The sequence below is a fragment of the Crotalus tigris genome, unplaced genomic scaffold (assembly GCF_016545835.1).
Source record: "Crotalus tigris isolate CLP2741 ecotype Arizona unplaced genomic scaffold, ASM1654583v1 scf7180000024358.1859470, whole genome shotgun sequence".
NCBI lineage: Eukaryota > Metazoa > Chordata > Lepidosauria > Squamata > Viperidae > Crotalus > Crotalus tigris.
In genome coordinates, this window is record NW_024100527.1 from 692,477 (window position 1) to 705,813 (window position 13,337).

Genomic DNA, 13,337 nt, shown 5'->3' on the forward strand with positions numbered 1-13,337 from the left:
ATCTGTTCCTCTTTGCTGCCATCTAGTGCTTTTCTGGATTTTGGCAAGTGCTAAATCAAACTAACTCAACCAATGCCAGTCCTCAGTGAGACCCTGGAATACTGTATCACCATCACCAAACCTCAGTGACCACCAGGACAACTATATCACCATCACCAAACCTTCTTGGGATATTAAATATTTGGGATTGAATTATTCTGCTTTATTATTTTGCCCAATAATGGTATACTATAAAATAACCAGGGAGAGACGGGGAAACAGTTTCTCAATTGCAATCAAAATGTCATTAATGGTAGCTAAAGTAGTAGTAGATAAAGTATGTCATCAATGGTAGATAAAGAAGAATGATAAGCAATATAAATGGAGCCAAGTATATTTTGCTTTTAAAAACAGTTGTTTTTAATACCAATTCTTATATTTTTACAGTTGTTCTCTCTATATATCTGATTATTGTATGCTGGCCAGAATCACTTTCCATGAGATGGGAAGAGATGCACATTAGATTGACTAATAAATAAATTCAAAAAATTTATTTCAATTCAATTCTTCTAAATAACTTATTTAGAAGATATTTAGGGCTACCAGATCTGGGCTGCAAAAATGAAAGCAACACAAAAAATACTAACTGATCCTAGATATGACAGCCCAAATATAATATCAGATCAGGCCATTGGTCCATCAGCCCAGTGTTATTTATTTTGGTTGGTTCTGCAGCTTCAGAGTAGGGTTTACATCGTAAGTTTAAGATCCTTTTAAACTGGATTGACCAGGAATCCTCGGTAAAAAAAAACATAAACTGTATCCCTGAGCTATGCTATAATCTCCTCTCTGGAGGGGCCAAAAGTCAGGAGGAGTCTGGTAGCACCTTTTTCAGACTGATCTATTTTATTAAAAGGCATACATTTTGGTGTATTACAGCAGACTTTGTCAGATGCTTGGAGTGGCTCAACTGATGTTGGATTTAATTTGGGGTGAAGAGGGGAAAATGGGGGTAAGAGAGCTTTAATTGTGTCCCTTGGGGGAGTGCATTAAAGATGGTTTAACCAAAGGCTTCATAGAAAAGTTGGCTTTTCAGAGACGTTGTGCAGGACAAGAGAAAAGTGATCACAAATAGGTTTCTTGGGATGTAATAGCTCTGGACACAAAAGGATCACTGGAGAATTGGCAGCAATCTTTAACAAGGAATACAGTGGGCTAATGATCTCTAGGACTATCCTTCTGCTATTGTGATATGTTTTTTTTGCAGAAATAAAGAGTAAGATGTAAATTTACACTTGAGACATTGATCAGATGCAGTTGCCTCTGGAATGGGGATGCAGCCTCAGTTTCTGCTCCTTGAAGCTTTTTGCAGCAGTTGAAAAAGCAGCAGCTGTACAACTAAAAAAACAACATTTCAACCACTTGCTCAATAGATAATTTTATAACAACTCATAGCTAGTTGTTAGTAAGTACCCTTTTTATATTGAATATGCCGACTCATATCTTATAAAGATAAAGATTCCTATAGAAATGACCTCCATGTAATTTTCATTGGTAACAATACAAAAAAATGGTTTCTTGTTGCTTTCTTCCAGCTGTTTTTAACTGAAAGGTGCTTTGGGGGGAGGGACTCTGTTGTTGTTGTTTTCTTGAGGAAGAAGAAGAAGAAGTTTTGCTTCTCACCCAAGAAGCTTCATCAGTCCTGGCAGGATGGGGGAGGAGGGTTATGGAAGGATTATTTCTGACAGGATGGGTATGTGTGTTTGTGTGGAAGGATCTTTGCAGTCATCTGGTCATTAACACTCTCCCTGAGAGTTCTTGAGGTCACTTGTGGGTTCATCTGTGCCCTCAGGGTCACCTGGACCAGAGTGGTGGAAGAGGGGTGGAATCTTCTAGGAACTGCATTGTAGACAGAAAGAAGGTGGTGTCTTATCCTTCTTCTTCTGTTGAAAGAGAACTGCTTGGTGTTAACATAAATGGCCTCTTTTACCTCTCTTTCAAACCAATGGTCCTCTCTATCCAGAATGTGGACTTTGCTGTCTTCAAAGATTGACCTCTTTCTTTTTCTTCAAGTCCAGCTGCCTTTTGAAAAAGGACCTTTGAGACAATTATGACCAAGTTGACTGAGAATGTCCACAGACATTCAGCCATTTTTAACTTTTCAGTACAGTCTGCAACCATAGAATTTTGTGAAGGTCTCCTATCCATGTACTAACCACACCTGGCCTTGCTTAGATGGTTCTTTAAATTTTCTTAAAATACTTTTCCAATTTTTCACAGATCACCCTGAGGCTTTGGTCTTCCCATTCTTCTTTCTCCTTGTTTCTGCTGTTAGATTGGAAGTCATTGTTATCCTCTCTTCCTACTCCATAGTATCACTGGTGTGAATTTAACATATTCTCTGTGAGTTATGAATACATTACATACCATCTACTCCTTCATTAAAAACGGTAGGAGCAGCATGGCTCAGATTTGTAAGTTATTCTTTTTTTCCCCACCAAGAGCACTTGATATTTAAAGCTTGATGTGTGTGCACTGAACCAGTATAATTATAATACCAGGAGATGGGCAAGGACTGGAAGAAGAGAAGTTATGGTATATACCATACCCGCTTTTTTTTAAAGTCTTGTTACCCAGTTTGTTAATGTATTCTTAAGGAGAAGAAATCAGAACATTTTTACAGATGATATATTTTAACAGAAAAAAGGAAGAATGAAGCTAGGAACCTAGAAGATGAAAATGTTGCATTCTCAAAGCATCACATCTGAAACTTCAGATCTCCATGGCAACTGAGGGCAAAATTGCAAGCCTTAAGTGAAGGAAAATAATTCATTATTTACAATTAGCCTTTGAAATTCACATACACATTGCTTCAATACTTTGACCTATCCAGTATAACAGCCATTTAAGACCAGGCTTTCAGATCCAGGAAGCTGAAGAATAGGACCAATTGCTATTGAGGCAGAACAAAAAAGTCCAAATGTTGCCATTCAGCCAGGGATAGACACTGACTGAATGAAAAGCAATGTCAAGGGTTTCATTCTCTTTTTCCTCTTGGGAAAGAATCCTAAGGATCCTTGGCCACCCATTTTCGTATGATATTTGGGAGTTTTAACTAAAAATTACTCTACCGAGACTGCTTCAAAGTCTGATCTTGAGAAAGAAGGAAGAAAGTTCAGGGGCAGATTTATTAAGAGCATTTAACTTCGATCTTCAACTGGTCCAGAATATAGTGGTGTGGGCAGAGATGGGAATGTGTCATTATGCCCATGTAACACCTCTGTTTTGCAAACTGCATGGAGTATGAGTTTGCTTCTGGCTAAATTCAAGATATCGGTCATTACCTACAAAACCTGACATGGCATAGAGCCTAGTTACTTGTGGATCTCCTATCTTCCATAGTATTTGCCCAGCTCATCTGATCTTGCAGGGTTTAATCTAACCTTCTTAAGAGGCCATTTTAAAAATATGGCATTTGCTAAGATTCTTATTGGTTAGATTTATACCTCACCTTCCAAGAATTCAAGGCAGGTTCTTTTTTGCCATAATGTTAATCCTATAAGAGTTGAGAAAGAATCAAGCCTGAAGTCACTCAGTGAGTTTCCAGGATTAAGGTTCAACTTGAACCTGGTCTTCCAAACTTAGTCCAACTCTTTAACCATTTTGGTTGCTTAATATGCTCTGTATGTTATCGAGTTTCCAGTTTATTGTGCTGAAATATTTATTTTTATATGAATGTAAAACATACTTGGCTTTTTCAGTTGATGTTTCAGTTACACTATTATGTACAGTCAGTTCTGATTTAAATATATTACTAGAATATGATGATTAGCAATATCAAGTCGATATAGCATTATATTAAGTATGAAATTCCTAAGTTCTAAGGAAAGATAGTCTAAATCAACAAACACTATTCTGAATTGGTTTTGTTTACCCTTAATATTATCAACACATACCCGAATTTGGCTACATTTTTTTTCAAAATTCCATGGGAATCAGATAGAACACAGCATAATAAAGATATCAAAGCAACATTATATTGAATAATAGTTGTTAAGTGAACAATTAAGTAAAGGAATTTTTCAATATATATTTCAATATTTCATATGTTATACTTAATCCTGCATGCAAACGTATAGGCATTCACAATATGAATACATCAATATTTGAAATACATAGAATGCATTTTCTTTCTATTCTTTTTAAAATCTTGAAAGCTTGTTCAGACTTCTGGTCACTTCTAATAAAGGTATTGTTCAGCTGTGAACTTTGGATCTTATTCCCATGAAATAGTGCCCCTATTTTGCCTCTTAAATTTGCAGTAGTGTTAAATTCAGCTTGCCTGTGGTGATCAGAAGAAGCAGTCCTTTATTAATTTTTATCTATGACACATTTGACTGTTCTTACTCGTTACAAGCAGCTGTTTCTTGTAACCCCATATGTTATAAGTGGAGTGCAGTATAATGTCACTGTTTAGTTCAATATTGGATTTTGTGAAATCCATTATACAACAGCAGGCTGTCTTATTCATACACAATAGGAACTCTCTCAAGTTAAGGTCAAATGCTGCCAGTGCTGTTTCATGTTTAAAATCTTTACCCATGTGGGGAGTAAATTGGAATGTTTCTGGAAAGATAGTTTTTCTGACATTTTGTGTTCTGCATATCCTTGGGCATATGAAACTTGAACATTGGCACCACTTTCCCAGAGGTGCTTGAGGTGATCCAGTCAGTGTCAGAAAAGAACTAAGTGAGTCAACATGTTTTCCTCTTGTCCTGAGGCTATACCTATCTACATAGCTGAGGTACAACAGTGGCAGGAAAATTCTTAGAGTTTTTCAATATTTCTGCATTGAATCCTCCACGTATTCTTATAAAAATGGGCTATTCAAAACTTTTAGCCCATGTTCTATTGTACTGTATGCAAACTTCATCCGCTGTAGAACGGGGGTCCCAAACCTCTAGGCTGCAGCCCACTACTGGGCCTTAAGCCCTTTGGAACCTGGGCTGTGGAAGTGGCAGGTGAGCATGCGCACGCGCATCCCCACTTGTGCAAACTTCAGGCAAGCGTGGGCCTGCCCACTCCATTTACATGAGCAGCGAGCAAGTGCAGGCATTCACGCTCCATTTGCATGAGTGATGGGTGCGCATGCCTGCCACTCATGGAAATGAAGAGGCATGGACATGTGTGCTTGCCTGCCGCTCACAAGGAACCATCCCCTCTTCCCCCCCCCCCGACCAGTCCACAAAGCCAAAAAGGTTGGAGAACTCTGCTGTAGAGGATGTATCTCCTTACTAAGCTCCTTCATTGATTGCCATACATTGGCTACACAATGTACAGGAAATCCTTGACATACGACCACAGTTGAGCCCAACATTTCTATTGCTAGGCCAGGCAGTTATTAAGTGAGTTTTGTCCCATTTTACAGCCTTATTTGCCATAGTTATTAAGTAAATCACTGCAGTTGTTAAGTTAATAACACAGCTGTTAAGTGAATCTGGCTTCCCCATTGACTTTCCACATCAGAAGTTCATGAAAGATAATCATGTGACCCCCCCAGGATACTGCAACTGTCTTAAATACATGACAGTTACGAAATGTCTGAATTTTGATCATGTGACCACAGGGATGCTGCAACGGTTGTATGAAAAATGGTCATAAGTCACTTTTTTGAGTGCCGTTGTAACTTAGATCATTCACTAATAAATGATTATAAGTTAAGGACTGCCTGGGTACATAAGCCCACACAGGAAGTATTTGAGGAAATGGAATATATTTCCAAGATTTTTTAAAATATCTTAACGTATAAAGTGTCTGTGCCTAAGTGTGAACAGAACCTGTCTCACTCTAATTTCAAATACTCTTTTCTACCCAATTATTTAAACCATGAAAGTCGTCTTTTGTATCAAACTCAGTATGTCCAACTGACCCGGTTTCTGTTGCTTAAATTTCTGACTGCAAGTTAGTTAACTGCAAGTTAAGCTGCCAGACATAGTTTGATTTTTTTCCCTTCAGCTAGCATTAAGATTATCCAATTATATTCACTTACTTGAAATATCTCATCAAACTCAGTGGAAATTACTTCTAAGAAAATACATATAAGAGTGTCTTGCATAGACTCTATAGAGCAACGGTTCCCAATCCCCAGTCCATGGACTGATACCAGGCGGCGGCATGCCAGCAACCGGTCCACACAAACAAGCAAAGCCCCATCCATGGGATGCAGGCAGCACACAAAACCACACACACTCTGTTCCATGGAAAAACCTTTCTCCCTGGTGCCGAAAATGTTGGGGACCTCTGCTGTGGAGATCTCTGTCGAAATGTTCCTGTATACAGGTTACTAGCAGTTCCAGCTTAATCCATGTTTTCCAGCTCTGATAATGCTGAATCTCTATATATTCTGCTATAATTGCAAAGCAAGCACCAAAACTGGATCTCTACATAAAACAATTATTTTAATTTAGGGATTGTTTATATTGTAATTTATATTCTACTATATATTCTAACACTAATACTATAAATTCTTATTTAGGGAATACAAGTAGCCCTCAACTTATGACCAGTTACAACCAACCTGAAAAAGAGGACTTATGACCAGGGTTCAAAGTTCCAATCTTGGGCCATCTCCATGGTCACATGACCAAACTTCAAGTGGTCAGCAACAGAGCCACAGTTTGCAACATCCCACAATCAAGTGATCCTATTTTACGATAGTTTGTCAAAAAACAGCATTTCTAGTTTTCAGCAAAACCATGCCCATAGAAAATCATGAGCTTGCTTACAATTGTGGCATTCACTTAACAACTGTGGTATTTGCTTTACAGCCATCAAATTTTCTCTAATGACTGCTACAAAAAAGGTTACAAAATTGATTGTCACAACATACAACCATAACGGGCAGGCTCCATTACGGTTATATGTTGAGGACTACCTGTACTACAGTGTTTCCCTAAAAATAAGACCGGATCTTATATTTATTATTGCTCCAAAAGATGCATTAGGGTTTATTTTCCGGGTAGGGCTTATATTCGAGGAAATACAGTACTAAATGCATCCATCTGGCTAACGATCTTAACTAGGGATTATTTAGGGGGGGAGGCTTATATTAAGAGCATCCTGAAAAATCATGCTAGCATTTATTTTCCAGTTAGGTCTCATTTTCGGGGAAACATAGTATGTATTCTGGAATCTCAATAGATTTCAAAGATAAATTAATAGGCCTGCTGTTTTCTACACCTGGACTCAATTCATAAAAGTTGTTGAAGGTTAAAAACCTGTACATCAAGTTTGATATAGAAGACTCTAAGAATTACCATCAAAGTCACAGAAATAATTTTGAATTATTTTGAAGATTCCTGAAAAAAACAGGACTAGTTAAGCACTGGAACAGCCTCCCATAGAATGTTTTCCTGTAATATAACTTTCAGGTTATGAAAGTCTGTGATGGTTTTTATCAGATTAAAAAAAAAAAAAAGATTGGAAGCATAGCTAGGAATGTATAAAATCTATCTTGTCATTGTCACAGAGTTTTGCATTTCCATTTTTATGTCATGAAAATCCATGCTCTATGGAATGTCAGGCAAATCTTTGCTTCTAAGTATTGTAGGCTTAAATTAAATGTGTATCAAAATTCAGATGCTATCAGCTTCTTTCGATAGGATATGCATTCAGGCATACATCACCATTTTAATTCCCCATTTAGCTTGCAAAAGTGCTTGCATATTTAGTTACCAATATATTTTAATAGAAAGTAAATATGATGGAATCAGGGAAATGTGGATTCAAGGTAATTATCCACATGCAGAGAATCACAGCATTCTTATTGGAAACCAATCTAATCAAACTGCCACAGCATCCTAACTGCCAGAGAGATACAGATCAACCTATATCTCATCAGTGTCAGAATACATGTATTCAATCATTGTATCAAATTAAGCATTTATATATACAACATAATGTACACACTGTGTTTCCTCATTTACACACTTTTAATGTAAATTTTTGCCAGATATTCATATAAGTCTACCCAATATTAAGTCAATAAATATTTTGAGAAACGTAAATCATTACGGAAGATAGATAATGCATTTAGTTTCCAGGAATGTGTACCCACAGCAAACAAATAAGGATGTGCAGGAGAGGTAGCAAGATAAATTGAATAGAAAATCTCTAACTAGTTTCTCCATCATAATAGGCAGCATGTTCTCCCTTTAATTTGAGATCCTGATATCAGAAGAATGTCTGTTCAATCTTTTCAATGGATGTTCTCTACAACAATGAAGGAAAGATGAATTAACATCACCCTGCAGTTAGGATCTCCCATGTATGTAGCATGTTTGTGTGCCTGCCTGAAAACAGTATGACATATTTGGCAACAACTGCAAGGGTCCGGTGATGTTTAAAGAAAATATAAAATGATTAGAGCAACAGCCACACATCAACTCCTAAGAAAGGAGAAAGACTGATTAAACCAAACAAGTATGGACGTATGAAGGAAATCATAAGGGAAGTGAATCTAAGGAACATCACAATAGACAAGAATGGCAACCAAAACAATGCACCACGGCAACTCAGAAACTACTCTGAGGCCTTTACAAAAGAAAGAGAAGGGGAAAAAACACACTGTTGAATAAGAAGATTGATCCCTAAAGAAAGAGAAGATGCACCTGTTCTGGAAAGAAGACAAAGGAATTTTACAGTAGTTGATGATTCACTATTAACAAGGGCATATGTCAACATGGCTCATGAAGAGTGTTGACTGCCAGGGTAAGGATTGGGATACCATAGAACAGATTCAGGGCCAATTATCAGGCCTAGTATCAATTAACCTTTCTGATAATACATATAGCAAAAAATGATATTGCCAGAAACACTTACAAGATGACTTTTTAACACTTAGGAAGGACACTTTAGCACTTGGGCAGCCAGATTCTTCTAATGCATAGAAAAAGACTAGAAGGAGAAAGAGCATTACAAGCAAATGATTAGCTTCATAAATAATGGGAGTGGTAAGACAGATTTCTAGAACCATGATCTCACTTTTCTAATTGATGAATTGCTAATAAAAAATTGACAGCACCTAACAAAAGCAGATTAAAATGGTACATGGTAAGCTTGATCAAAAAGGCTATGAACAAATTGGAGATGAAAATCTTTAAAGAAGAATCTCAAGTAAAAACTAAAAGGAAGTAGATGTGTTGCTATAACCAGGCATATTAAACACTCAGTTCAAAATTAAAAAAAAGCATTGGTTCATAAAATTAATCACATTAATTATTTATACACTAATGTTTATATTATTGGAAATACACAACTCGGGGCAGAATAATAAATTTAAGATACAGGAAGGTAATTTTCTGATTAAAGGTTAAAGGAAAAATCATAGCTGTAAGACAGATTGATGGTGGAAATAGTTATCTAAGACAGCGAGACAACTTCCCTTCACTGTATATGCTCATGAAAGGTCTTGATATCATGTGTTGGGAGAGCGTTAATAGCAATAGCAGTTAGGTTTTATATATCACTCCATAGTGCTTTACAGCATTCTCTCAGTGGGTTTACAGAGACAGCATATTGCCCCCAACAATTTGGGTCCTCATTTTACCAACCTTGGAAGAATGGAAGGCTGAGTCAACCTTGAACCTGTCAGGATTGAACTCCTGGCAGTGGGCAGAGTTAGCCTGCAATACTGCATTCTAATTACTGCATCACCCTGGTTCCTATGGTTAACTTGGGCTCAGTGGCCTAAAGGGCCTTCTCTAGTTGTGTTATGCTGTAACATGCGACTTTCCATCTTTTCACCAAATCACCAAGGTAGTAAAAAATAAAATCCAAAATTGTACAGTTAAAGTGCATCCTACTATTGATAGGAATCCCCTCTCCTCTTGGGTTTAGTTCATTGTTCTTGTTTCAGTTCTGTATCTATAGGCTTCAGCTGACTCATCCACACACAATCACTAAATATAGCCATGCATAATGTTCAGAAACTATAAGCCATTGTTTAGCGACAAGAAAGTTTGTTGCTGAATATTTTCAATTAATTAATCAATCTGAATAGTATACTGGTTATACATCACTTAATTATCTCTTTCAAATATAGTGATGACAAAAAATTATGATAGAGAGACTTCCGGTGGTCAAAGCGGTGGAGATGGCGGCTACTTTGTAGCCGTCCTCCTGAGAAGGTGTCAGATCCGCGGAGCACAGCGTTTATCAGCTGGCCCGCGGCTCGCAATCCCCTTCCCGGGCGAAGGGAAGGGGTAGAGATCGCATGAATAGAGGTAGAACCTCTTAACTCTCCCTGGATTTTTATTTTTAGGGGGAGAAAGAGGGTTCCCTCGGAGTTCATTGCCTTCTCCGCCTCTCAGCTGTCTTTGTTTCTTCGGAAACAAAGCGAGACGCCGCTACCATCTCCGTACTTAAAGAAACCGTGAGTAATCTTAAACCGGACAGAACTGTTTAAAGGATTTTATTTATAGTTTAGCTTTATTTTATTTTTTTTAGTTTATTTAGTTTATTTAGTATCTGCTGATTTTTTTTTTATTTTTTTGAGCTTTCTCTTTTTTTTTTGGGCGGAAAAGTGAGAGTGAAAGTAAAATGGCGTTTTGAAAGTTTTTTTTTCCTTTAAAAGACGGATCGGCTGAATTGTTGTTTAATATTGCTTTTTTTTTACTTTTTTTACTTTTTTATTCTTGGGGACTTTTAGATTGATCTTATCTTATTCTATTTTATCTTATTTTTAATTTTTTTTTGGATTACTTATTTTTATTGGTATTTTTAAGAAGAAAGGAAGATAAATTAAAATGGCTTCAAAACGACAACCAGCTACTGCAGCTTCTAAAGTAACTTCTTCTCCTGCTACTTCTACTGTGCAACAACAACTTAAAATAATACCCTCAGTGCAGCAACCTAAATCTACTCCACCTTCACCTCCCCCATCTGGCACATCAGCACAAGACATTAAAGAAATAATGGTAAGTGCTGTCTCACAGTTTAGGGAGGAAATGAAACAACTTTTGGATCAGAATAAATCTGAAACTAAGGAGGAAATGAAGAAAGAGATGAAGGAGCTTTTAGAACAGAATAATGCTATTTTGAGGGATGATATACTTCTAGCTCTATCTGGAATGGCCTCAGTGGTTGTGAAGCTGGACTCCAGAGTAGAGGAAATTGAAGAAACAGTTGAACTTTTGGATTATAAATTTCAAGATATGGAGAAAAAAGTGGAGACTTCACAAGATGATATTCTTATGTTCCAGTATAGACAGATGGAATATGCTTTGAGAATAAGGGGTCTGAAAGAAGATAAAACTCAAGATTTGATGGAAATGGTGATTAATGACTTGGCTGTTATTTTGAATATTGATAAAGAAGAGTTACGTGGGGATGTGGAAAGAATTTATAGAGTTAATTCTTGGATTGCAAAACAGAGGAATTTGCCTAGAGATGTGGTGATATATTTTGCTAAGAAGTCTTTGCGAAATCAGATTCTACAAACTTTTTATAATAAAAGATTTCAGATTGCTGCCCAAGATATTATTATTTTAAAGGAAATTCCACCTAAAATTTTAAGAAGCAGAAAAGATTTTGCTTTTTTAGTAAATGAACTTAAAGCAAGACAAATGCCATTTAGATGGGAGATTCCGATGGGCATTGTTTTGAGCCATGCGGGGACACGTTATAGACTTAATACAGTTGCTAAAGCTAAGGAATTTTATAAAACGGTCCTGGGAGCAGGCTCTCCTTTGCCCATGATGCATAAAGTCTTGAGTGACAAAGAGATGGAACAGAAATCTGAAGGTACAGGGATGATGACTGCTGGACAGGTGGTATGGATGTCTCAACCAGAGGTTAAAGAACAGAGAATGACCCGTGCAGCACATAAACGTAAAGAAAAAGAACAACAGAAAAAAGAAAAAGAAAAAGAAATTGAAGAATCTACTCAGCAAATTGCTTCAGTGCCGGTGGGAGGAGCAAGACCCAAAAGCTCTGCTACATATTCATCAGCAGCAGAATTTGAGCGGATCTTCTCCAGGCTGAAGGCCAAGGGAGATGGCAAAGCTCCTGTCCTGGAATGTTAATGGATTAAACATTCCTCAAAAGAGAAAAAAAATTTACCACTATTTGAAACAACACAACAATGATATTATTTGCTTGCAAGAAACTCATATTACAGCTAAAGATCAAAAATATTTAAATAATCCTCGCTTGGGATCTCATTTTGTATCTCCCGCCCCTGGGAAGAAAGGGGGTGTGGTAATCTATGTTAAACAGAATTTATCTGCTACCTTGTTAGAATCAGATCCTTATGGAAGATATGTTATGCTTGAACTTGGTTTATATGGCAAGAAAATTCTTATTGTGGGGTTGTATGCACCAAACCAGCAACAGGAGCAATTTTATAGGTTACTACATCAGAAAATAACTTTGTTGGACTATAGATCCGTGATTTTAATGGGAGACTGGAATGGTGTCTTAGATATACAAATGGACAAAAAAGGCTCTTCTACCTTTTTTAAACAGGCTAAATTACCTAAAGCCTTTTTTGACATGAAAGAAGATTGGGAATTGAGAGACTATTGGCGTGAACGTAATCAAGAAGAAAAGGATTTTACGTTTTTCTCAGATAGACACCAATCTTTCTCAAGAATTGATTTCTTTTTGATCACAACAGATTTATACAACAGGGTGAAGAATGTAAAAATTTTTCCTAGGACATTGTCCGATCATAGTCCAGTTTGGATGGAACTGTTTGTAGAGAAGGAAGATAGGAGATCCTGGAGGGTGAATGAGAATTTATTTAAACAAGAAAAAAATGTTCATAAATTAAAGGAATGTTTAAAGGAATATTTTACTTTAAATATGAACAAGGGAACATCAATGTCAATGGTCTGGGATGCAAGTAAAGCTTTTATGCGTGGTATTTTGATAAAAATGAATAATTTGCATAGACAGAAACAGATTCAGAAACGGAAAGACTTGGAAGAGGAGATTAAATTAAAAGAGAAACTTTTAATTTCAAATCCCTTAGATGAAAAGATTAAAGGAGCTTTAAAATTGTTAAAAACACAATTTAACATGCTGATGGCTGATCAAGCTGCAACTAATTTGCTATTTATGAAACAAAATACATTTTGTAATGCTAATAAACCAGGGAGATGGTTGGCTTATCAGTTAAGAAAAAAACAGAAACAGAGGAATATAGATAAAATAAATTATAATGGTAAATTGGTTTATCAGAAAGAATTGATTAAGAAATCTTTTTTAGAATACTATCAAAAATTATATAAGGGTACTAATATTCAAATTACAGATATAAATAATTATTTAGGCAAAGTTAACTTTCCTAAATTAAC

General features: G+C 36.6%; 1 protein-coding gene across 7 annotated transcripts in view; it reads left to right on the forward strand.

Annotated features, from left to right (window-relative positions):
* The window catches only part of TNNI3K (TNNI3 interacting kinase), a 186,555-nt gene that overhangs the window by 38,510 nt on the left and 134,708 nt on the right, over nt 1-13,337 (forward strand). The window lies entirely within an intron of this gene.